Source organism: Lichenostomus cassidix, chromosome 2 (assembly GCF_008360975.1).
Source record: "Lichenostomus cassidix isolate B80296 chromosome 2, HeHo_3.0, whole genome shotgun sequence".
In the NCBI taxonomy this organism is placed as follows: domain Eukaryota; kingdom Metazoa; phylum Chordata; class Aves; order Passeriformes; family Meliphagidae; genus Lichenostomus; species Lichenostomus cassidix.
In genome coordinates, this window is record NC_139482.1 from 146,917,404 (window position 1) to 146,943,297 (window position 25,894).

Genomic DNA, 25,894 nt, shown 5'->3' on the forward strand with positions numbered 1-25,894 from the left:
AGAATTCACAGTTTTGATTTATGAGACAGAATATTCCCTCACCAGAACTAGAAAGCTTTGGAGTGCTCAGGTACCATTGTCTGATGCACTTGATCTCTAGAATGAATGCATTCATCCTCTGTTTGCCGTGTCATGTTTTAATCTGAAACCTTTCCCTGACTTCTAGGGCCCAGAACCAGTTGCTCAGCGGGTGGTTAATCATGAAAGAATTTGAATTTTTTCTGTACTAAGTTAAAGATGAAAGCTCACAATGCTAGTAGTTGTTTCTTGGCCTAAAAATAATCTCAAATACACAAATAAGTAAGAAATTAAATAACGCACTAGCTAAGCTATATCAGCAATGTTTCGCATGCACAATAAAAAGAAAAAGAAGATAAAAATTTTTGAGCTCCTTGCCTTCTGCTCTGTGCAGAAACCATAAACACAGCTGGTGCTTAAATGGAGAAAAACTAAACACAAGGTGATACCAAATCCTCAAACTAAGAAAAATTTTTGTACAACTACGCAGCAAGCACCTCAAGTTCTGCACAAAACCCTGCTGGTAGCTATAGCAACTGCATTCACTGTATTTTTACTGGGAAACACTTTTTAAAGCTACATAGGAAAGTACATTTTCCAGGTATTATCTACGTATCCAGCTTCCAGGCTTTTTGATGCAAACCTGCTCCCCATTCAGCTTCCACACCCCCTCTTCCACTTGGCATGCATGGCATGTGGGTTGCTGGGGTTACTCCCAAATTCAGGAAAGGAATTTTCTTTCAAAAATTCAGCAGGCTTAAATCTAAACTGCTGAACTGTGGCTTTCATTTCCAGTGAAATGCCATGCCAGCTCAAATACTTACATCTCTCAGGCAAATCAGACATCCAAGAGAATTACACTTGGAGTAATAACAGGTGTATGCCCCAAAAACTATGAAGAGGATAAGAATGGAAATAATGTATAAGAACCCCAATTTGCTAGACCTGCAGAGACATATTTTTACAAAGGCTTACAATTACATGACAAGGGGGAATGGCATTAAGCTGAATGAGGGTAGATATAGGTAAAATATTAAGAAGAAATTCTTTCCTGGGAGGTGGGGAGGCACAGGCACAGGTTACCCAGAAAAGCTGTGGCTGCCCCATCCCTGGATGTGTTCCAGGTTGGATGAGGCTCTGAGCAGCCTGGGCTAGTGGAAGGTATTCCACTAGAATCCTTGCACATGGCAGGGGATTGGAACTAGAGGATCTTTAAGGTGCATTTCAACCCAAACCATTCAGTGATTCCATGGTTTGTTGCATGAGAATTCTGCATTTATTTACTAGCAAGTGCTGTGAAGCTACAAAACTTCAACACGACGTGGGACATGAAAGTTTTGGAGAACCACTGAACTTAATTCATCTCACATAAATGATGGCTTTCCGTGGCACAGCCTTCTCTGTATGACTGGCATCACACAGTGCAATATCCATGTTTGACGTTTAACTGTTGAAAGGGATTTCCCCACCCTCAAAATGTCTGTGTGAGACAGATGAGAGTGCTGCTGGTGTCCTGCATTGGAATCAACCCTCTGAGCAGAAGGTTGGTGTGGGCTTAACTCTTCTCTTTGATGCTATCATCCACATCAACCATAGCTTTGACTCTCAAGTCTGAGAGAGATCAACAGTATCTCCTCACATTTTGTCTCCCCTTTGAGAAGGCAGAATTTTATTTACCTCTGATGTATATGAAACAAAAGATTGAGAGCATAATGCATGTCTTCAGTCTTTATACTGAACTTCCACTCCTGAAGTCTTTGGAAAAATGTTTATTTCAGCAAATTGAAAAGCATATCTTCCCTCACACCCCTCAAGTCTCTCCTCACTGTCAATAGGCCAATTCTTGCTTTTCCACACCACTGCATTAGTTTGATATATTGATTCATTTATTCACATGAAGCAGCTTGTCTACCTTGCCTGTAATTACACTATTTATGAAAAGTTCACCACGGAAAACAAAACAAAATGCACAAATAAATCTTTCATTTCACTCTGTTAGATATTTTTTCCAGAAGATTTGCTTTGGGATGCTACTCATAAAAGCCAGTCTATTACTTTTCTAAAGTATTCAGTTATCTCCACAGGAAAGCCACTGGATATCCATAAGAACATTGTTTTCCCTGTTTTTGTGTATTTCATGGGTAAAGTCCTTGAAAGGTTCAAAGTAGTAAAAGATAAAAACAATGTTAAAATCTATAATACAAGTTTGAGCATTAAAACTTTTGATGTCCACCATAAGCTAGAACAAAGAGTTGCAATTCAGGGCAACAGAAACACTCTGTCACACATTGCTGTGATGTTATCACTGATGTTATTCAACATTCCAATATATTAAATCATTATGATACCTGGAAAATATTCACAAGTTGTCATCTTGTTCCTAATAACATCCTAGGGGCAAAAAGATTTCTTCCCCACATACCAGCATGCAAGAGTGTCAGCTTTATGACTCCTGCCTATGAATTACACCAGGAGGACTCAGTTTCACTGGCAGCATTTCAAACCCAGGAAAGTCAGGACAATGAAGTGACTTCAAAGGAACATGAGTTATTGCAAAGATCATGCAAGAGCAGGCTGAGTATTCAACCTTAACACACTTCAGTTTCATCAGATTCCAAATTGCAGGAACCAATTATTTTTTTGTCGCAGCAAATCTCTCATATCTCAGAGCCTGGCTCCATCCTGATGTGCAGCTGCAACTCTATTAGTGTAAATCAAAAAGAAAAAATGAAAACAAAACCAACAACTACAAAAAAAAAGAAAAAAAAAGAAAAAAAAAAGCAAACCCAAACTGCAAGGGACATACACAAGTGCAAAGTACAAATAAAGCCTTACAGCCCCTGATGCTTGTCCTTTCTGCAGAGGACAAGCTCTTAAAAGAAATGTTACCAAGGCACTGTTGAAATCTGAAATCTATTCAACAGTTACTCTAAGATGATTCTACTTAATGAGAGACTTCTCTTCAGCCACAAGTTATAAATAGGAGCATTGCCTTTTCATAGTGTGAATCTCAGAGCAAAGGCAACATTTCTAGGGGAAATTCAGAGATTTAATCTAGGAATGGATTATATTATCCCGTTTCTCATTTGAGGAAAAGAATGAGATGAAGAAAAAGTATTTTTCCCTCCAAGTGTCTCTGAGGCACGTTAAGACCTACCTTATTCCTGAGCTCTGTCCTGCACCAGAGGATTCCTTTTAGGAATGCTTTTCCTGCAGGCTACAGCCCTGCAAGTAAACAGGCAGGGACGGGCAGGATGTGGGCAGAACTTGGGAACTTCTCTACCCCTCCCAGGGACCAAAGTAGCCTCAGAGCCACCACAAATGCAGAAGAGAAGGATGGTAAGGAAGGGCTACCCCTGCCTTGGTGCCTCCCATGATTGCTGCCCTCAGCTCCCAGCCTGGACCAGAGGAACACTTAACACCCTTTTCCTCTGCTGGCAGATCCAGCAGAGCCTGTCTGGTCCCAGTATCAGTGCTGGGGAACTCACTGGTGTTTGCATTTACCCGTTTAATTCACATTGCTGCCTGGCTCTCGCAGGTCAGCGGCTTCTAGGCTGTGATTTCAAGTATTTCTTGATGAAATTGCCTAGAAAGGATATAGCCAGAAATGTTCCAGCTCATCTGCTTTGCTGCAGAGAGCAGTCTGAGGACACTATTTTTTCACAATGCTGTCTTATACAATTTTTTTTTAAAAGTCATAATTTTAAATGTACATGTTTTGACAATTATTGAAATAATTTAAAAATATGCATTTTAAAAATTATGCATTTTTAATAGTTCAAGTATTCCATCTTAATTCATCACATCAGTTGAAGCCAACAGAGACAATTGGTTTTTTAAATACCATCCTCTGAGATACATGATTTAGTCTTTGCTGGCTCTGCTGATTTAATAACACAGCTCACAAAAGGATCAATGTTCAGACAATCCCACTGGTCTCTCGGCACACCTCTTTGCAGAGTAAAGCACTCCATAATTTTTTATTGGAATGGCAGGATCTGTCCCTAAATAAAGACAACACAATAGAAGCATCAATAAATTTGGATTAATTTTCCACTTAAGTCTGTATAACATCAAAGACACTGTTGAAATCTTAAATCACAGAAAATAACTGCTGGTGACAGAGTCCTTCTTAGGCTTCATGGATTTATTTCTGGAAAGCATTAAGCCTATATGAAAGATTAAATTTTTTGTCACTTGCTCCCATTCTGTTTGTACATTGCTTAAAACAAATCCAAAATAATTTATTTTTACTGTCTAAGAAAGCATCAGTGTGAACAACGTCAGAGGCTTTTCCCCAACTAAGGGGATACAATGAAGAACATTAGCAAAAGAATTTTTGGGCCTTACATATAGACTCGAATATACAAGAAATCCCTGAGTAATCCCTGAATACCTATACAGAAAATCTAGCTATTTTCATCAACAAGTTTTCTCATTAAAAGTTTGACATTTGGGACCCTACAGCACAAAAGCAGACACTGAACTAGACACACCTGCCATGTTTTGAACATGGTCACCAAAGGGAGCTATATTTTCAGTATTTCACCCCAAAATTTTCACTGGAGTGGCACCAGTGATGGGGAATTAGCTCAAATGGCAGAGCGCTCGCTTAGCATGCGAGAGGCAGCGGGATCCATGCCTGCATTCTCCAGTGTTTGCAGAATTTATTTCATTACAAACCAGATGGCAGCACTTGAAATTATTCTGAGATCAGCTCAGTTGGTCAGAGCCTGGTGCTGATAACACCAAGGTTGTGGGTTCATCCCTGTGTGGGTCATTCTCTTCAGAGCTGGACTCAGTGATCCTTCTGGATCCTTTCCAGCTCAGAATATTCTGTGACTCTGTGATCATTGATGGAAGATTTGTGTTTATTCACCTTCAAGTGTCAGACTATCTTTTTTTTCATTTATTAAGAAATAAGTATCATATTTCTCCTTTCTCCTAGAAAATTACAGCACAAACTTTTGAAAATTTGCCCCTGGTATCTAATATTTTACAAGCTACTTCCACAGTTTTTAGCTTTTAACTCACATTCGTTTCCCTTTTTGGGGTTTTGTGTCCCAGGGGAGGAAATTCATAGTGTGCTGTCATTCAGTTTGACTTCTCCAAGAAGGCCACAAGCTTGTCTTTTATATCATAAGCTAAAAAGAACCATCTCCTGCAAAGTACAATATTTCACAAGTCCTAGGACCAAAGGAAAATGCTTCTTAGATGTGAATTAGGTGGTTTAGATGATTATTAACCAAATAAACGTTCAAATGCTTTGGAAGAAGACTCTGCTCTGGGCAGCAGGTAACACAATTGAAACTGAAGCAATTCCAAAAGCATGAAATGCTGAGCACTGACTCTCCTGAAAACCCTGCAGGACAACTGGGACCTGGTGTAAAATCTGGTGTAAAACCTACAAGACCCTCCTGGTCACTTGTCCACTGCTCAGGAGTCCAGCTGCTGTTCTTGCCATTGTCTCATTCCCAAAGAATGTGAGAAGCTACCAAGATGGAGTTTTTCAGGAAGAAAGGAGAGTTAGGCAATGAATAAAAAATGCAGGCATGTGGTAAGACAAATAGGGTGATAAGCAGGATCTTCACTGTCACCTGGTGTCTAAAATGACATTTTTTAGATGGGGATGGGGACTGGGATGGATTTGGGATGAAGAGGTTGTGGATGCCCCATCCCTGGAAGTGTACAGGGACAAGTTGGATGGGGTTTGGAGCAACCTGGACTAGTGAAAGGTGCTCCTGACCATGACAGGGAGTGGGAACAATATGAATTTTGAGATTCCTTCCAACCCCAATCATTCCATGATTTCTGTGATTCATTTTACATAAGTTTATTGTGACAGAGCCAGAATTAAGCTTAGTTCAGCTGTCCAAATCTTGCACCAAAAGCAAGGCCCTTCTGTCCCGCATTATCTCAGCAGGGACAGCAGCAAAGGGTTTCCTGTTCACCAGGCATGGTCCTTGTGTGGCAAGATTTACCTTGTAACAGACAGGATTTCACTAATCCCATGAGTACACAGCTTTAACGATCCAAAGGGGCTAATAGCATCCTCAAATCTCCCTTTCTTGCCGATGGGACTGAAGGAGAACAACTCTCCTATGAGCTTTGCAGCCATCCAATTCAGCATCATGTCACAGAACAGAGAAGGGATTAGTACTTATCATCTGATCAGGCAAACAAGTTAGCCAAACAAGAAGAGCTGGTAATGAGGCAGAAAAGCTGTTTGCACAATGGCATGGATCCTCCCACCTAGGCGTGAATCAAGAGTATTCATAATACTGCTATTTAATTGAGAGACTCCATAGATAAAGGCCAATTTTTAATTGAGACACTCTAGATAAAGGCCAAGTTTTTGCAGACAGCATAGGACTGACAAAAGAAAAATCCATGCTCTGTGGAGCTTCTTAATGATGAATCAGAATTAATAAACCTTATCCTATTTGTAAAAGGAATAAATAAAAGTGTCCATTTCACAGAAAATTGTTGCCTGCCATGTTCCAGCAATTATTTTGGTTTCAATGCAGGAGCAAAACACTGGCTTCATGTCAGAGTTGTCCTAAAGTATCAACCCAAAGTCTGATATTCCCCCAAACCAAATTTATCCCTCCTCCTCCATGGGCCCTGAATGAGAGAGAGAAGAGACTTCTTAAGATAAAGTACAGTCCAGCAGCCTCCTGCTCCCTCTATCTTTAATCAGATATATGACATCACTGTCACATCATGTATCTCCTGAAAGTTCCTAAATCTGGAACTTGGGACAAAATAGTCACATCACCCCTCTATAGCTATTCCATACCCTCCTGCTCACCTAAACTGCTTTTTTAATCCATACAAAACTTTTCAATTTATTGACAGAGAGATGTCACTGATGTTGGATCAACAGCCAAGGCCACTCCAAGCTGCTGTGGGGAATCAGCCCTGCCTGTTAAATCTGCTGAGCCTTATTGAAATTATGAGGTTTCCTCTGACCAAATGCAGAGATTTACAGTGTAGTTGTCTGTATCTGAGTAAACCACCTGCCAGCCCTCTATAATCCATAAAGAGGAACAGACACTTCTAGTGAGTCATATATTTCAAACAGGTCAGACAAATTAACCTAAAAAACTTCATATTTTTTCCACCATTTCTAAAGGCAGCAAGGGAAGTCTGGCTGAAGTGAGGATCAACAGCAGACATCTAAAACTAGGTGAAGTGCCACAACATGACATCCTGGGCAGGAAAATCCCATCTCCACACACACTGAGCCTCTCTGCTTGGGGAGGGCAGACCCAAGAGAGGTTAAATTACACACAAACCAGGGGCACAGCCCTTTCCCCCATGTTATGTCCCTCCATGCCGTGGGCCATTGCAATCATTTAAGGGAATTGAGCCACTGATATGATGCATCTGAAAATCATTAATGAAGAGAAGTACAAAGGTATAGAGCTAAGGGGGAAAGTGTCACTGGTTAACACAGAATTATCCCTGCTCATTTCTGGTGGAATTTTTCTTGTTTTGTTTTTATTTGGGATTTTTTTTTTGTTTTGTTTCATTTTGTTCTGTTCTGTTCTGTTTTCTTCTGAATCCTAAAGATGTAAAAAACTGCCAGCAACTCTTCCAACCAGGGGGGACAGACTCCCCAAAACTCACTGTACCCGCTGTGGCTTCCCTGGCTGGACAGGATCTGCCTTAGAAGTTGTTGCCTTCAAAAATACTCTCTGGAAGAGAGACAGGGAGCAGAACCATAGACATGGAAATGAGGAGAAATTGAAGTAAGGGTAAATAGGTTTAAGTTGTTTCTCATACCAGTGGAATCTGGTATAAGGGTACTTGATGCTTTATCTGTATTCCTACATGTTATCAGTCTCAGCTCAGAAAATTGCTGAAGGAAAGCAACAGTTCTTTGACTTCCCTGTGTCACCACATCCAAAATTAGCAACTTAATTTTATAGCCCACTCGTAACTGCCACAGCCTGCCTGGGGTCATGGCCCAGAGTCTGGGAACAGCTGCTAAGGGAAGTGAAAAGGATGCTAAGGGAAGAAAATATGGCAGTGGAAATATCTACTTAAAAGGAGAAAAAAAATCAAAGGCAGCAATAAAAATAAATAAAGGCAGAACAGCAAATTTAAAAGGAGAAGAAAAAAGTAGTCAAATATATACAAATAGCTTGAGTAAAAACTGAACAGAAAATGTACTCAGTAATAAACCCAAGGGATGGCAAAGAAAGAAGATAATATAAGCCAAGTTGTAAACTGTTAATTTTGGGAATCAATCATAAAAGTACTTATCTGTATAATTAAGAAAAACCTCCAGAAAACATAAAAACCACTCTCAGAAAGACTCCAGAGGTGGTACCATAATTAAACAGCAAAGCAGGACAAAGGAAATTGCCTTGAAACAACTCGAGGTGGCTTATGAAATATCAGACTTGAACAAGGATTGTCAACCCATCTGTTAGGAATGAGCAGCTCACTCCTGGCCCAGCCTCCCTGGGCAGCTGAACAGATTTCTTATCTATGTTAAAGCACTGTCCTTTACAAAAAGAATTTTTTTTCTTTTTCTTCTTGCTGCAGGAACATGAAGCACTGTCCATTGCAGAGCTACACCACGAGCTCCTGTGTTCAGCCTGAGCATCTCGGGCTGTGCTGCTGCAGATCATGGCAATCAGGCAGATCTGAGCTTTGTCAAAGCTCACAGGAACAGAAGGATTCCAGGAGCCACAGAAGAGCAGTGCCTTGCTGCCTCTTGGCCAGTGTTAAATTAATTTTCCAGTCAGGATTTAAAACCACTGTTCCTGACCACCCTGTCTAGACCTAGTCAGTGGGGTTTGTTGCAGATTTTCTGGTATTTTTTGCAAATATAAGCACTGAGAAACATCCTTTTATCAAGTATTACAGTGGACTGAAAACCATCTGCTCCTTTCCATTCTCACCTTGTAGATTCATTGGGGATTTAATTTATTGTGGAGAAAAAGATTCCTACCACTGAAATGGATAAAGGGTTGCAGGGATGCCCAGTACAAGAAATGCTGTGAAATAGGGACCAGCAGTTGTTTCATTTCTAAGAACTGCAGTGGCAATCAAGATAGTCCATGCAGATTATTTGTAGTCTTTACCTGGTGGTGAAATTGGAATTAATGAAGTTCTGTCATACAAGAGGTAATTAGTTTTACATTAAGCATGGAGCCAAGAGAAATCCCCCAGTACCTCTAAACTTTACAGCTCAAAGAAAATCTTTGCAATCAATATTAACCAGGTTGCTCTGGAAGGAAATACCTGGGTGCTGACAACAGGTACATAATTCAACATGGTTAAGCAAACAGCACTGAAAAAATTGCACATGGCTGATAAGCAGTCAAACCACAACCAAGTGTTGGCTAACTTTAGAACAAAGACCACGAGTCCAAAAATACTTAAATGTGTCAATGGTTTTAACCTGCCCTCAAATGTGAAGTGAAATATGGCAGTTTTGACATCTCTTATTAAAATCACTTAAGAATCAATATTCAGGACATAACAATAATCAAATCAAGTTGCTTGAACTGAACTCAAGGGACCCTTCTGTTCTGCAAAGAATCAAAGATTAATTTCTAAGGAACTGAATCAATGCAAAGTAAATAGGTTCTGATGAGCTGGAGAAGGATAACTTACATCTACTGCATAGTAGATGAGCTCTGTGATAACAGCACTCCCTGAGCAGAGCAAATCCTCACAACTGCATAATCAGGACTGACAGCACTTTCAAAACATGACCCATAACTCAGTTTCATTCATTCCTAATGAATTGTCAAGGCTAACACACCCTGAACACAGTGGGATCAGATCAGGTCCAGGTTTGGCACTTTTTGGCCAGCTCTGCTGCCCCACACACCCTGGGGTGGCATTGGTGGCTCCTCAGGGAGCTCCCAGGTCAGGCTGCTTTGCTTTTTTTTGTAGCACAAGAGCTTGCAATAGAGTGCCAGAGCTCACAGACACCTGCCCAGGCTTTATTGCTGAATTTCCTCCATGCTAAGAGAGAAACGGGAAGTTTTTAGAGAGTATTCTTACTGCTTTACAGAAAGAAGCCTTTTAAAGTCAAAATACTTCCAGAAATCCCAGACCCCTGTCACTGTACACAAAGATACCAGGTATTTGCCATGACAACTTTAATGTGATAAAGAATAGCAACTCAGCCCACTTTGACCACCTAAGCAAACCTTTTCTTTTAGGCTGCATCTAGCAGCACAAAGAATCAAAAGGTGTCTCACTACTCACGTCACCTGGGATGTGAAATTAATTTTCCACTAAGCAACACATCTGTTGTATATAAATAATGGTTATTGTAGAGATGGATTGTTTCTTTTTTTTTTTCCCCAGTCCAGATTAAATCTCCAAGCTATAACACAAGTCCCTGGTAGGTGATATACCCACTCTCTACCCACCTACTGCCAATCCTGAAACAGTTTTCTGAGGGCAATAATAGTATGTGCATAGCTTTTCTTTTCTAGGTGAAGTATGAGCTATTCAATTGACCTTTCAGTGATGCTGAAAAATAAACATTATCAGCCCACTTGCACCCTCACATTCAGACTAGAAATAAATAAGCAACTTGTCCCTCAGCAGCACTACTGGTCCTGTTTTGCAACTCATATTCACAATAAAATTTTTCAGCCTTGTCAGTGGAGCTGGACATCAGGAATAAAGCAGGGAGAAGAAATCAGTACATACTCCCCCCTGCCCATTGCCCCCAGCAAAGCTCCTCTGCTGTGATTGCCAGCCCTGGGTTTGTAATTGCTGACCACAACCCCAACGGTAGCTTGCACCAGCAAGAGCAAAGGAGATCATTCAAAGGAAAAGTCCTGAGATGGAAAACAAGAGCTGTAGAGGTGTCCTAGGTTACAATATAGATGTATTTAGTATTCTATTACCACCAGCTGTGGGGCATTAGCTGTTATCTCCTGCTAATGACTCACCCCTGATAACAGACAATGGGCCATCAAGGACTCACCACATGACTCATGGACTTATCCTATTGTGAGATGCTCTGCCCAGGAGGGAGGAGCCAAGCATTCCCACCTGGATATAACCTGGCCTTGGAACTGCCTGAGCTAGCCCTGTCTACTGGGTTCCCAGAGGACAAGAGCTACCACTGGACCTTCAGCTGGAGACCAGACCTTCACAGGATCACCACTTCAACTGAACTACTTCATTTGGACTGCTACCACCACCCTAACAGGGTGTCAGGTTTTATTTGACTTTGTCAGTGTTTTCCCTTGCATTATTTCACTTATTTTTAATTTTTCCTATTAAATTTTAATCCTGACTTGTGATCTCCCGCTGGTTTGTTTTCAAACTAATACAAGGGGTCTTGGTGCCCCACTATTATCTCTGAAGAGAAGATCTGTGAGGAGGTTGTAGCAGGGTGGGGTTGGTTTCTTCTCCCAGGTGACAGGGATAGGACAAGAAGAAATGGCCTCAAGTTGTACCAGGGGAAGTTTAGATTAGAGATTAGGAAGAATTTCTTTGATGAAAACGTGGTCAAGCATTGGAAGAGGCTGCCCAGGAAAGCTGTGGAGTCACCCTCCCTGGAGGTATTTAAAATGCGTGTGGCACCTGGGGACATGGTTTAGTGGTAGACCTGACAGTGCTGGGTTAATTGTTGGACTTGATGGTCTGAAGGGTCTTTTTCAACCTAAACAGTTATATTATTCTCTGATGCTATACCTAGCAAAAAACGAGAACAAGACCGTTTCTCTTTGCAACTCAAATTCTAAAAATGTTGTCAATAGTTAGAGAATATGTAATTCAATTAATAAGAAGTCAAAATGCTTTGAACTAATACAAACCTGATTTGCTTGGGGTATTTTTAGGAAATTAAGGTTGCAATTCATGTAAAATCTCTCTTAATCACAGCTGGAAGAATTGATTCTTCTCAGATTCAGTGACTTGCCAAAGGCTGCCAGAGCAACATCCTTAATCTGTGTTTCCTGACTACAACTCAGTGGGCTGCAATGTTAAATCCTTAACTTTACCTGTAATTTACTGACCCTCGATGACATTTTTAAATCAAGAACATTAGGACTAAGACCTCCTATCCCCTGACAAAAACCCCAAAACCTAGCAGTGTATTTTAAACAAACTTGTAAAATAAATGTTATGATTACTGCTTCATGAGCTTTCATACTTGCTTGCAAAGGGGAATCCAAGTCTGAGTGTACCTTGAGCAGACCACTTCAAGGCTTAAGACCTGAAAGTCTCCAAAAAGCACAACAGGAGACCTTTGCAGAAGTTTCTTTCTGCAGAACACATTCCCCTGCTTGGCTCTGCTCATGGAGCTGGGACAGTCATCTGAGCCAAGCTTTGCTCCTGCCAGCTCCAGAAGCCTGATGTGATTTCCACTGAAGGGGATCACTAAACTTCCAGCAGCAACTGGAAGAAGCCTCTAGGAAAACATCAATAAAATGAAGCACATGATGGAGGAAATTACCAGAATGAGTTTGTGTCCAAGGAGGACTAGTTCCCAATATGTCCTTTTTCCTGTTGTACCTACATTTGCTACACGAACTTAAAAAAAAAGTGTTCCTATATTCTCAGTCACAGTCCAGTGATTCCTGTAGACATTGTCTCCCCCTCTCCTCACTCCCCAAACTGGAGTTCTCAAAATCAGAAACACCTCTGTAACAGTTGGTAGTGCCTAATACAAAGTGAGCAGCACCCAACAAGGATCCAACATTCCTGACTTTAGCCATGGAAAGACCTGCAGGAATGTGTGTTCTCTAAAGAGGCAGTTTTAAAGACAAAAATGAACCATGACATTTCCCTACTATAGAAAACAGAGTTGGGAAGCATGGAAGGAGATACTTCAGTGTCATAGGAGGCAATATATAATTAAAGTTCATTTAAGAATGGCTGGGGAATTTGGCATTGTCTGAACAGCTGAAATAGTCCAATACCCCCTGTACCATTCAGGTGTGGTGGCACAGACAAGATGATAAGTTTTTTCCTAAAGGTTTTGCTCCTCATTGTGTGAAATAGGAAGAACTTAAGAATGGTCTTTAAAGCGGAGGAATTGTGATCACCCAGTAATGATTAATCAAAACAGGTTTTAGAAGAAAGCACTGCAGTATGACAAAGTGAAATATCCTTTGAAGCCAAGATAATTATGGAACAAATCTCAGAAATATATTTTAGCAAGGAAGTTATCACATGCTGGAAGCAAAAGCATTCTTTTATTCCTATTATTTTCAGTATCATAATCTCCAGAATCAAAAGCTAGCTCTGGCATGTAGCAAAGATGTTTGCCTTAAAACCATGTGAGATGCCAGCAGAAGCAAGAAAATACTTATGTGTATGTATAGGTGCTATAGACATACTCACCCACACATTGTCTGGGTCTCTGAGCTCAGGAAAACCTTCCCACAGACCAAAAAAATAAACCAATCCTTCCACCTCATTCTTCCTCTGTTAGGTCCCCATTGGGGAGCTTTTCTTCCACCATAGTAATATGAGTCACAGTAACATGAGTCAGACAGATACTTCCCCTGCAATGAGTCCTCCATGAGATGTGCTTTTCCAACCCAAAGACTTTTCTCATTCATGGCACAGATCTCACTCAAAGTCAAGAGACAATCACTCAAATCAGAGAGAATATTGTTTTCTGTTAAAGCAAACAAGATTTGGCCCCAGACTGATCCCAGGAGAGAAAGGCACCACCATCTACTGGTCTAAAAGCAAAAAGAGCTGGTTTCCTCCCTTTGCTCTGCAATGTGTTCAGGACTGCCTGTCTGCAAGTTACTTGGAGTAATTCTCCACAAAACCAGATGACACTCATCAGTTGGTGAGCTGCCCATTCCTAAGCTCAGAATTGGACTTTTCTTTATTTCACCAGAAAAGATGCCAAAACATCCAACATCGCCTCTTTTTAGAAGCAGTAGAACACAACACACTTACTGAAGATGCACAGTGAATCTGCAACACTTGCTCAGGAGTTTCTTTTGTAATAATATTCTGTAAACCCTTCATTGTTATAAAATTTATCTTCATGTACTTGATATGCCTAACTGGAAGTTATTGCAGAACACTGTCCCTGCTCTCCAGACCACAGTATTTGTATATCCAGCATAGCAGCATCTCGATGGAAAATATATATGATAGCTGGTAAGACTGAAACAAGTTAAAACTACTAAATGCTTACTCTTCAAAAAAACAAACATATAAAATAGGTCATATAGCTTTTGAAGTAAAATAAACCTTACAATAGCTTGCCTAACCTATTTGGCAACACTCTCCCTACTATTTTATCAGTTAGCATTTATACACTAATTGATTATACAATTATAATATACACTCTCACACTATGTATAATATACACTATACACTATCAATTAGTATTTAAACTCCCCCAAACAGATGTCTAACCAGTCTTTTATCGAAGAGAAAAAGGAGATTCAGGCAGGCACCTAAAGTAATTCTGGTTGGTAACTGAGCACATTGTAACACAGATAGATTTTGCAGGTTGATCTTCCTGAGAATGATCCCATTAGTGTCCACACTGGGCAGATGGGCTGTGTTATTTTAAGGTTTTAATGAAAATACATGCAAACAGCCATCACCAGGTGCATGCTAATGCTGTGAAGTGTCAGCAGTCAGTACACCCTTGCTATGTAAAAACACAGAAGTGAAGGAACTGATGAATGAGGCACTTTAGAGGAAGACATAGAGGCTACAGCTAGAAGGTGATGCACAGCTCATTTGTAACAAATGTGAACTGAAAAAACCACCTTGTTAACACAGCAAGGTATTCCCACATACTGACAGAAAATGCAGTGCCACAAAGACAGAATACAAGAAGGCGTAAGGTGATCAAAATCTCAAGGTATTGACCCTGAAAACAGAGATTATAGAGAAATCTTGACATCTGTCAGCCTTCTCTCAATGGCTTTCCTCAGTGAAGGCATTACACGTCCCTCAGTCTCTGCCTTACCACCTGCAGTGAAGACTTCTGCATCTGCTAATCCCAATTTGAGGGCTCACCAGACCTGATGCAGGTGACAGACTCACCTAGCAGACTCTGGTCTGAAAACTTTGTTGAAATGAGAAAAAAATAAACCCATCTTGGGAATAATGGAACACAGTTCCTCCTGGATTTCCTTTGTAAAAGACAGATCCCGTTCCTGCATGTTTGCATAGTAAAAAAAAAACCAACTATTATTCTGAATTTTGATATTCCTCCCTGCACAAGGGAAAATTTAAAAGTAAAAGCACAGCAGAGGTTGTGGTTTCCAAACCCAACAATGTCCTCTTACCTGCACAGACACAGCACCACCCGGAGTGTACCTGGAGCTCCTGACCTGGGTGAGCTGCAGAGCTGTCAGCCCTGCGGGGATGGGCTGGGCAGGGCAGGAGAGGACAGACAGACACAGACAGACACACGGACACAGGGACAGAGGGACAGGGACACACAGAGACACTGCCCCGAGCCCTCTGTACCCACACAGGCTCACAGGGACATGTCAGTGACGGGGATGGGCAAAACGCTGCATCCTCTGTGCATCCACCGTGCGGGAGGGGAGAAAAGAGGGGAGAGGAGGGAACACAAGACAAGAAAGGGTGGAAGGGTGGAAGGAAGGATGGAAGGGTGGAAGGGTGAAAGGGTGAAAGGGTGAAAGGGTGAAAGGGTGAAAGGGTGAAAGGGTGAAAGGGTGAAAGGGAGGAAGGAAGGAAGGAAGGGAGGGAGGAAGGAAGGGAGGGAGGGAGGAAGGAAGGAAGGAAGGAAGGAAGGAAGGAAGGAAGGAAGGAAGGAAGGAAGGAAGGAAGGAAGGAAGGAAGGAAGGAAGGAAGGAAGGAAGGAAGGAAGGAAGGAAGGAAGGAAGGAAGGAAGGAAGGAAGGAAGGAAGGAAGGAGAAAAAGAAAAAAAGAAAAAAGCAAAAACAAGCAAAAACAAGAAAAAAATAAGAGGAAGAGAGGAAAAAAAGAAGAGAAATAATGAGAGACAGAAAGAACTAGAAAGATGGAAAGGAGAAGGAGAGGAGAAGGAGAGGAGAAGGAGAGGAGAAGGAGAGGAGAAGGAGAGGAGAAGGAGAGGAGAGAAGAGAGAAAAAAAGAAAAGAGAAAAAAAGAAGAAGAGAAAAGGCTATCGGAGGGCAGCGGGCGGTGCGGCAGCCCGGCGGTGCGGCTCGGGCCGAGAGGGGCAGAGCAGGACTGTCGCGGGTTTAAGGAGCGAGGGGAGGGGAATCTGGGCGGGGAGGGAGCGGGGCTGAGAGGGGCTGACCGCTCCGGGGGTGTGGGCTGAGGGATGAGGAGGGCTTCGAGGGAAGGGGAGCGGGGCTGCCGGCCCGAGGGGCGCAGAAATGCGTTCCCTGGAGGGCAGAGGGTCGGGGGAGCCGTGCCTCGGCACTGTGGGGGGAGCGTCCTTTCCGTCTTAGCAAACAGGTGGTTTCTGCTTTTACCTCCTTCCTGAGCTCAGCGTCTAAATAAAAAGCCCCCAGCTGGGATATTTTTGCTTGAATTTCAGCTTTGACTTGTGTTCTGGAGCTGCTCTTCCTTCACCCCTCCTCCAGACACATCCCCTGTCCCTCCTGCTGCCACACCCTGCAGCTTCTGCCCTGGGGAAGCATTTCCACGGCTGTCCCTGCTGTCCCATCAGGAACGGGTGTCCACCAGAGGGAACTGATGTCTGCCCCAAACTGAAGGTCTCAAAGTGGTCCCAAAGGACATACAAAGGATGTCATGCATTTTTTTAGCATGACTGTAAACATGTTTTCTCAGGTTGCCCAGAGAAGCTGTGCCTGCCCCATCCCTGGAAGTGTTCAAGGCCAAGCTGGATGGGGCTTGGAGCAACCTGGTCTGGTGGAAGATATCCCTGCCCACGGCAGGGATTTGGAACAGGATGATCTTTAAGGTGCCTTTCAACCCAAACCATTCTGATTCTACCATAAATACAGTTGCATTTAGATCAAATCAGTGAGCCAGGATCTAGACCAGGTCATAAAGATGCTCCTGTGCCTGCTGGAATCTCCCAGTTCAGGCTGGAGGCCTTAGGTGGCAGCAGAGTTGTGGCTGCTCAGATCCATGAAAGCCCACACAGCTTTGGTGGCAGATGGCAGGGGTTTGGGTTTTTATCTGGTCTGTCTACTATATGTTAGCAACAGATACAGAAACTGCTTTCTGTTGTGTTGCAGCTCACCCTCAAGCTAAAGGAGTATTGCAGATAGCTCTGCACAAAGTTTTCAGCTTTGTAAAGAGAAATCATTGACCGAATTCAGTTGCTAAACTTCAGGATTTTCTGGGGAGCATGCATTTATTATTATACATATATTGGGTTGAAATGTGTTTAAATTGAGCAGATTTCTATTCTGCCAGGTGGTTGGAAAGGTAGCTCTCCACTGGCTTCTCTAACTCCTCTCAACAGTGACATTTTCACTCACCCCAGTCTCATCCCTGTTACTGCCCATGAGACAAAGTGTAATAATGTCACCTTTTGTGTGTTATTAAGACCAATTCATGGCCATACTGTGTGATTTTTTAATAGACTTGTTCATCTCTCAGTTCCTCCATTCCTTGGACAGAACACATTCTTCAACTTCTATGTGGGTACAGAAGGAGTTTGCTGATGAAGAAGGATAATTGTCTTTGAAATTCCCTTTCAGGTTTCCTGCAGGAATCTCTGCCTCAATACAAGTGAGAGGCTGAGCCACTAAAGCACTTTGCTGTATTTACTGAACTGGGACTTGAGGTTTGTGTTCACTGTGTGGCTGCTTAAAATTTCTTGACAGGATTGCACTTTAGGCACAGGTTAGACAATCTGTTCAGAGACATGAAAGAAAACATCTATGAGTGCAGGAAGGTAAGAGATTGCTTCAACACTCACAGCCTTGCTGACCTCTGCCCACCTTTTGGAGTGGTTTATTCACATGTCTGCCATCAGAATCAACCAGAATCATTGATCTGAAAAAAAACCCAGATGAAATATTTAATGCTGCATATGCATCTATAAACCTGAGAAGGAATCTTGTGTCTCCAGCTGATCCCATTCCAGCAGTCACCAACTGCATCAAAAGGGTGGTCAGGCATTGGAACAGGCTGCCTAAGGATGTGGTGGAATTACCATTCCTGGAAACATTAAAAAAACATGTAGGTGTGGTGCTTAGGGACATGGTTTACTCCTGCATCTGGCAATGCTGAGTTGATGGTTTGACTCAATTTCAGAGGTCTTTTTCAACCTTAATCTTTCTATGAAAAGGAAAAGGATGGCAGGGGGTTGCTTAACTCTGGACTGAAGCAGAAAAGCAAAATTTACCCCAAAATGGAGTGCTACCTTTTTATGCCAACTTTCTGCATAGCTTTTTGTTTTTTCAGGTTGCTTCACTTCTCAACCCAGTGTTTTATTAAGTATCATCTTTACCTGATGTAAAAATAAGCCTTATGGGATGCTGGTGATTTTCTCCCTTAAGCTTTACCTTCCCAAGAAATTTTTTACTCAGATGGGTGAAGGATCTTCTCACTCTCACATTAGCTTGATCTGTTGTGAGATTAAACCAAGTGGTGTATGGCAGATGAGTGTTGTGCACAATGAAGAAAACCTAATATCCTTCCTCAGTCTGTATCAGTGGCCTGGTATTTACATCTTGCAGCAGTTATTATTTCAAATACTGCATATAATAATCACCTGTCAGCATTCTTACAGCAGGCTCTGTTGCTCAAGTTGTTGCTTCCCTTTACAAAGTACCAAGGTGATTAACAGAAAGAGAATAATTCCTCTTTGCAGATACTTTGTCTCCAATGAACTGGAAGAAGCTTAAACTGTTTTAAGAACATGTAGATGACAATTCAAGCTGCTGTCTTATTTGGATTTCTATTGGAAACAGCATTGAATCAGTAGCTCAGGGGATTATGACAACCATCGATGTGCAGATACATAACTCAATTTCCCCACATTTTTCAGTTCTTTCTGTTCTGATTGTGAGCCTTTGATTTCCATTTTCACCCTGGGGTTAGGAATATAAAAGATGGATGTATTGCATCCAGAAGAAGGTCTGTGTAGCCTGATATCTTATCCCCAGGAACGGATGCCTCAGCAGGTGTGTAGGAAAACAGTAATCATTCCACAATGCTTCCCGAGAATGGTGTCTCGGCCTGTGATTGTTGCATGGGGATTTTCTCACAAAGACATGGTGTGTGACTTGAACTGCTCACAGTCCTTTCTTCTGTAGGAAATTTACCAGCCACACTTGAATACATATAATTATTGCTTAACAAATGTTTTGTGGCAACATATTCTGCAATAGTTCACTCCCAGGAATTATGGAGTTCGCAAATCTCAGCGCCTTTACCTCCTGAAATATCCAGTTTGATTACAGATATAACTGGCTTATCCTTCTGCCCAATTAATGACGTCTCAGGGTTCTGACAGGTTTCTTATACAAATTCCCTGAAAATTCTGGTGCTGTCAAGGCTCAGACCAGTAGCTGTGTGCTGGCAACTCATAAATTCTTAGGAAACAAGGATTTGCATCACTGGGGAATACTCTTGTGCCTTTTTTATCTTTATATACATTCTCTTGTGCACATTGTGTATTATAGTCCCTAAAGGCTTACATTTCAAGGCATGAAGCAGATCCAAATGGTTTCTCTTAAGAAAAAGTCTACCTAGAAAAGAAATGTTCTCTTCCCTGCAGTGTAGAATTTTCTATGCCAAAACCTATTGAGACCAATGAAAGGAAAAGACTAGATTCTTCAGTAGAATATATTTTGCATTATTGTGCTGCATGTCACAGTTTAGTTTGTTATAGGTTTTATAGGACTCATATATCATGACAGTATGCTATTTTGGTCTTGTTCTTATCTTACTTTGTTGTTGTTAGTGAATTACAGTATTTGTAAATCCCAAATCCTGACACATAAATGATTTCTGTCGGATGAGCATTGCATGCAGCTTTTCATCTAATACTGCAAGTTACAAAGTCATGAATTAAGGAATCCTCACAGTTTAGTGAAGAAAATATTCATAAAGTTAATTTAAAAACACATCAAATTTCTACTAATCCTACAGTAAGTTTTGGAAAACCTTCAAGGCTGAGGAAAAATTGCAACAAAAATGGAAAAAACTTCCATCATCCTGAACAAAGACTTCCAAAATTCCTTTCCTGTTCTTCAGGAAAACCAGTTGACTACTTGAGCCTCATAATATTTGTTCCTGTATTGATAACCCCAGCTACATCTAAATCCCATTTAATATAAAATGGTTGCAAGAAGAATGATAACTCACACGAATAATTATTTTTGTTGTATTTCTTTTTTCCTGACTTATCTAAGGGTACTCTCATCGTATTTCATCTCTCTAATGCACAGTGTTTATTCATCTTTCAGTCACCAACTTCTGATTCTTTGTTCACAAATCACCTTTACAGAGATGTAACCTTTGATTTTATAAGTTAATACCTAAACCATATAAAAATGTAGTATTTCATAAGACTCCTTTTGTCTTCTCCATGTAAATTGGATCAGAAAACGCTATAATGGAGAAAAGGAGAAATCTTTCCTTATGGAGGCCCAACCTTTTGAAATTAATTTTGTAAAACATAACAGTTTTAAGTTCATTGGTTTGACATGTGAAGAGGATGCATAGTGGAACAAACTTCTCTGTATGTAACAAATGTGATTTATCACATGGCTCCCTCCACAGTAGTCTGCAAAAGTAATGCACAAGCCAAACATATAATTTAGTTCTTGCTATTTTTATCAATATCAAAGAGGACAAAATATCACATTATTTTCGTAGGTCTGATTTATTTATTGCAAATAAGGACTACTGGTAGGTTAAGTAGCTTCTGTAAATCTGATATTGCAGGTGACATTAAAGAATCAAATAATCACAGAATATTCTGAGTTGAAAGGGCCCTACTAGTATCACTGCTTGTCTGCTGACATGACAACATTACCAGGTCTACAATTAAATGCTTTTTTTTCCCTTTCAAGTTATAGGGTATAAATTTCTGCAGTGCTGAGTTCTGGAGGTGATAGTAACTCACATCACACTTGTAACGGTATTGAGGCAGTGAAAGGTTTTCTTCTGAATATGTCTGTGACTCAGTGGCTCAAAGTAGTCAATGAATTGCAAAATGAAGCTTTCCTGATGGACTAGCGTGGAACAGTTTTCTTCCTCTTTATTGAACTCCAACACAGTGCCTGGAGTGCTCTTCAACTTCACATTTCCTTGTTCTACAGTAAATCCACACAGATACCTCTTTCCTGGATTTTCAGTGAAGCCAGGCAAAGAGAGCAGAGCTTTGATTGCTGGGGTTAAACCTAAATGCATTGTCTCCATCTCTAGGACAGCGAAAATCTTTCCTTCCCTCTTCCCCTTACACATCAATATTCTGACAATCATCAAAGAATCTGGAATTCCACAGTCCTAATTCATTTACAAACATCCTGCTCACTGAACTCAAAGATATCACACGTGCTCAGGACAGAACCCAGTGTTGAACATCACCAGTTCTTTGCTGTCTGCACTTCACCTTTAGACATGAGCAGAATAATTTTTTTCTCTTTCTTCTTGAGAATGTAATGCAGACTGAGTGAAAAGATATGTCCTATGCACCACCTCTCTGGGTAATTTTACTTTTATATGTATTGTCTATTTCTTTAAAGTTAATATTGCATTGAAATCAAAGAGTTATTCTTTAATTAGAGACAAGCAGAACAGGAGCAAGACTAAAAGAATCATAGAATAATAAAATCATTTATGTTGAAAAAGTCTTTCAAGATGAAGTCCAACCATTAACCCAGCACTGCCAATGTCCACCACTAAACCATGTCACCAAGTGCCACATCTACATGGCTTTTAAGTACCCCCAGGGATGCTGACTCCACCACCCTGGACAGTCTCTTCTAATGCTTGGGAACTCTTTGAGGGAAGAAAATTTCCTGAATATCCAATCTAAGCTTACTCTGGTACAACTTGGTATTATTTCCTCTGGTCCTGCCACTTCTACCTGGGAAAAGAGACACAGAAGAAGAGAAGAAGGAATATTTTTATGAGTCTAGAGTGAAGGGTACCAATGCACCTATAAAAGATCTATATTTTTGGAGGAGACAATTAACAAGTTCCATGTCCTTGTGTCCTGTCCTTCAAGGTCAGATTGGATGAGGCTCTGAGCAACCTGGAATGTGTTCCTGTCCATGGCAGGGGGTTGGAATTGGATGATCTTTAAGGTCCCTCACAATCCAAACCATTCTAGGATTCTATTACTGATTCTTGGTGTAACTCATTACCTTGTAACAATAATTATAGGAAAATAATTATTCGGACAGCAGAGTCAGCATTGAGACCTTTTTGTGCTGAAATACCCTTTTGAAGAAGTTGATCTGAAATGTTTTTTTCTCCAGTTTGTATTGCTTCATATATTCTGCACCAGCTCCACATCAGTAAAATTTCTTCAAGTTCTGGGCATCCTTGCCCAATTCTAGACCCACACTGGAGACCTTGCAACTGAACTCACCAGCAATGTGACAGCATTAAATCAGGTGTAGGAGCCCTTGCATGGCAGACACAGAGGAAGGTGAGCAGTGCTGTGGGTGTAAAACCTTTCACATTTGAGATGAGGGTAAAACTCAAAACCCAGAGAAGCTGGGCAGCCCAAGCAAGTTCTAATCATGCATTTCCTTTTTGCACTCTATTAGCCTGTCAGCTGATATGTTGTTAAATGGTTGCAGGCTGGTTCTGTTTATCCTCTCCACCACAGTTTCCCATCCTTACACCACCTTCACCCTCTGTGAAGTCATTTGAAAGTCCAGAAGTATTTCTAAAATATTTTTCTCCATATATTTTCAATGCAAAATAATATTTTCAATGCAGAAATTACTTTCTGCTGGGAATAATTTCTCATCCTGGTAGCTGCTAGGTCTGTAAGCTATATTTTGTATCCCATTGAGAGGCATAAATCATATTTTAACTAAAGATAAAGTCAGATTTCTTCTCCCTTGACTTCCAGAAAATAAAGTTCTGTAGATTTTTATATACAGAAGACTAAAATAATGACCCTGGCTGAATATGGCTTATTCATGGCCTCAAGCCAAGGCAAATATAGAAGGAATTTCTTAAGGATTAAATTTGAGATATAAAGAAGATATTCACATACAGAAAAACTCATTTAAAATGGCAACTGACTGGTATTTTTCCTAGGTTTGAAATATTGCAATTAGTCTGGGAAGAAAGGTTGGAGGGCATCAAGCTGCTGAAGTGCTCAAAGGGAAATAATATATGAATTTATTATATGGATATCCATAAATCATGAATAGTATATTTACTAGGCACAGCTTATTTTTTATTTCCATTGGACTTCAAAATACAGAGAAAAGTCAGTGTCAGTGTTGATGGTAACATCCTCCCCTAGACACTCTATGTTTATAGACTGAGAAACATGATGACAAAAACCCCCATGAATTTGAAATACCTTTTCAAATTGAAAATATTGGTGTATACCTTTTTGGTGCCTTTAAAGAAATATTAACACATTAGATGACATCATTTGAGAAAAGTCATGCGGAAAAAAAAAAAAAAGAGATAGACATTTTGAAAGGAAAGAGGTGGGAAAAAAGACAAAGTTTGTCCTATCAGAGAGGTGGGAGGAGTTGAGGTGAAAGTGGGAGAAGAGCAATTTTGAAGATTATTCTGTGCACATAAATGCACCACACAGGTGGGTGATCAACAGTGCAAGTTTGGTCTTCAGACACAATGTAAAATATGAACAGATGGGAAATTTGGGAGGAGACAGAACTGTGAGATTTCTAAAGGAGCACTTAGAGAAGCTTGAATTTCACAGTGAACCTCAGATAGCTTAGGACAGGATGATACAGTGACTTAGCAGAGTGCCAAGCCAGAAGAATGATTTAACTGGTTTCATTTTGGAGACTGTGGGATACTCTGTGTGGTTTAAAAAGTGGAAGAATAGGAGAAGAGCTCTACTGAGTCAGACCAATGTTGCACTCAGTCCCTAATCTTGACTTCATTAAGAGCCAATGAAACACTCCTAGAGATAAACAGGGAGAAAATACAAGTCTCCAGAATAATCTCTCTTGCTCCAGCAATTTTTATTTTTGTTTGTTCCTAGATAAGAGGATGGTATTTAACAACTTCCAGTAGATTTCTCCCTCATGAAATATACAATTTCTTTTTGAACTAACACAAGCTGATCTCGCAGCAAGTTTCAAAACTTTGCCAAATTGTGCAAAAACTCAACTCCTTCTTCATATTTGGCACTTCTTCATTTCACTTGATGACCCTTAATACCCTTATTAGGCTAGAGTGCAATCCTTCCTTGTTCTAACTCTCCATATCATCCATGATTTAATTAAGCCTCTATCATAGTCCTCTTCAGTTTTCATTTCTTGCAGGATGAGCTGTAGCTCATTTGCTTGACCTTCATGTGAAAACCTTCTCAAAATCCTAATTATCCCTGCCAGTCTTCTCTGTGCCTTTACAATTTTCAGCTTATCCATATAAAATGAGGAATTGTTTGGGAAGCAACAAGGGTAGGAGCCAGTAGTGATAATCTGCTCATTCCAAGATTTATATGATGACTTAGCTGTTATTGCTTTGCTCTCAGATCTTTTCCTCACAATTGCAACATGGTCTTGCCTTTGACTGCTACTGAGAATTTCATGGACCTGTCTACTGTAATCCCAACATCTTCTAACAATTGGGTCAAAATTTATCACTCTCTGTATACCATTTATATTTATCGATAAGGGATTTAATCTGTGATTTTATTTCCCAACCCTTCAGTGTCCTTAAGTCTTTCTGTCACTATGTGCAGTTGCCTTATCTCTCTTCTAACCTTAATGATTTAATATTAATAGAGAATTTTGCCTCCTTGTTATTCAGTTAATTTTCTAGGACACGATCTGCTCACACCAAGCTCAGTGAGACTCCACAGATGGCTTCTGACCACCATGAAGCTCTGCCCTGAGCATTATAGGAATAATAAAGTGAGATAAAAAGCTGCCACTTGCAGGGGAGCAGGAGCCTGAAAAGCAGGCATCATTTTTCCAACTTTTGCCAACCAAGTGTAGTTTCTTTCCAGGAAAGTGGCACATAGTAAGAAGAGAATTTTCTTGTCAAGTTCCTGACGTCATTTGTCGCTCTTGGAAACCATTGCATCTTCCCAAACTCAATAGAGAACTTTTCCCTGAAATGCAGACTGAAAAAGCACAGGTGCTGTTCAAAGCCAAATCCAAGTTCAGGAGGTAAATGATGAGATCTTGCTCATTTGGCTGCTCTGATAAACTGCACTCCCTCAGGGAGGTATCACTGAATCACAGAATTGCAAAGGCCCTAACGAGTATTGAGTCATTAACTCAATATTGAGTTACTAATAGTGAATATCAATATTGAATCATTAACCCAGCACTGCCAGGTCCTCCACCAAACCACATCCCTGAGTGACACTTCTGCACATCTTTTAAATACCTCCATGGATGGTGACTCAACAACTTCCCTGAGCTACCTGTTCCAAAGCTGAAGAACACTTTCTGGGAAGAGATTTTTCCTAATATCCAATCTAAACCTCCCCTGGCACAACTTGAGGCTATTTCCTCTCAAACTCTTGTTTGTTACTTGGGAGAACAGACTGACTCCCAGCTTTCTCCACCCTCCTTTCAAGAATTTATAGAGGGTGATAAGGCTCCTCCTGAGCCTCCTTTTCTCCAGGCTAAACACCTCCACCTCCTTCAGCTACTCCTCAGACTTTTGCTCCAGCCTCTTCACCAGGTCCTTGACCTCTTTGGACTCATTTCTCAGCAAAATCTGCTGCCTCACTGGGACTCAGGTGAAAGGTGTGATGAGAATACTCCCTGCATTGGTACAGCCCTTGGGTTATTAGCCATTATTGCTTTTTCATGTAAGCAGAAAGGAA

The 25,894-nt window shown here is 40.9% G+C and overlaps 1 protein-coding gene across 1 annotated transcript in view; it reads right to left on the minus strand.

Moving 5' to 3' along the window:
- The window catches only part of COL22A1 (collagen type XXII alpha 1 chain), a 221,667-nt gene extending 206,030 nt beyond the window's left edge, over positions 1-15,637 (minus strand). The window contains exon 1 of the mRNA XM_085053637.1: positions 15,285-15,637. The gene's annotated coding sequence lies outside the window, so the exon portion shown is untranslated. The remainder of the gene's footprint in view (positions 1-15,284) is intronic.
- Positions 15,638-25,894: the final 10,257 nt, after the last annotated feature.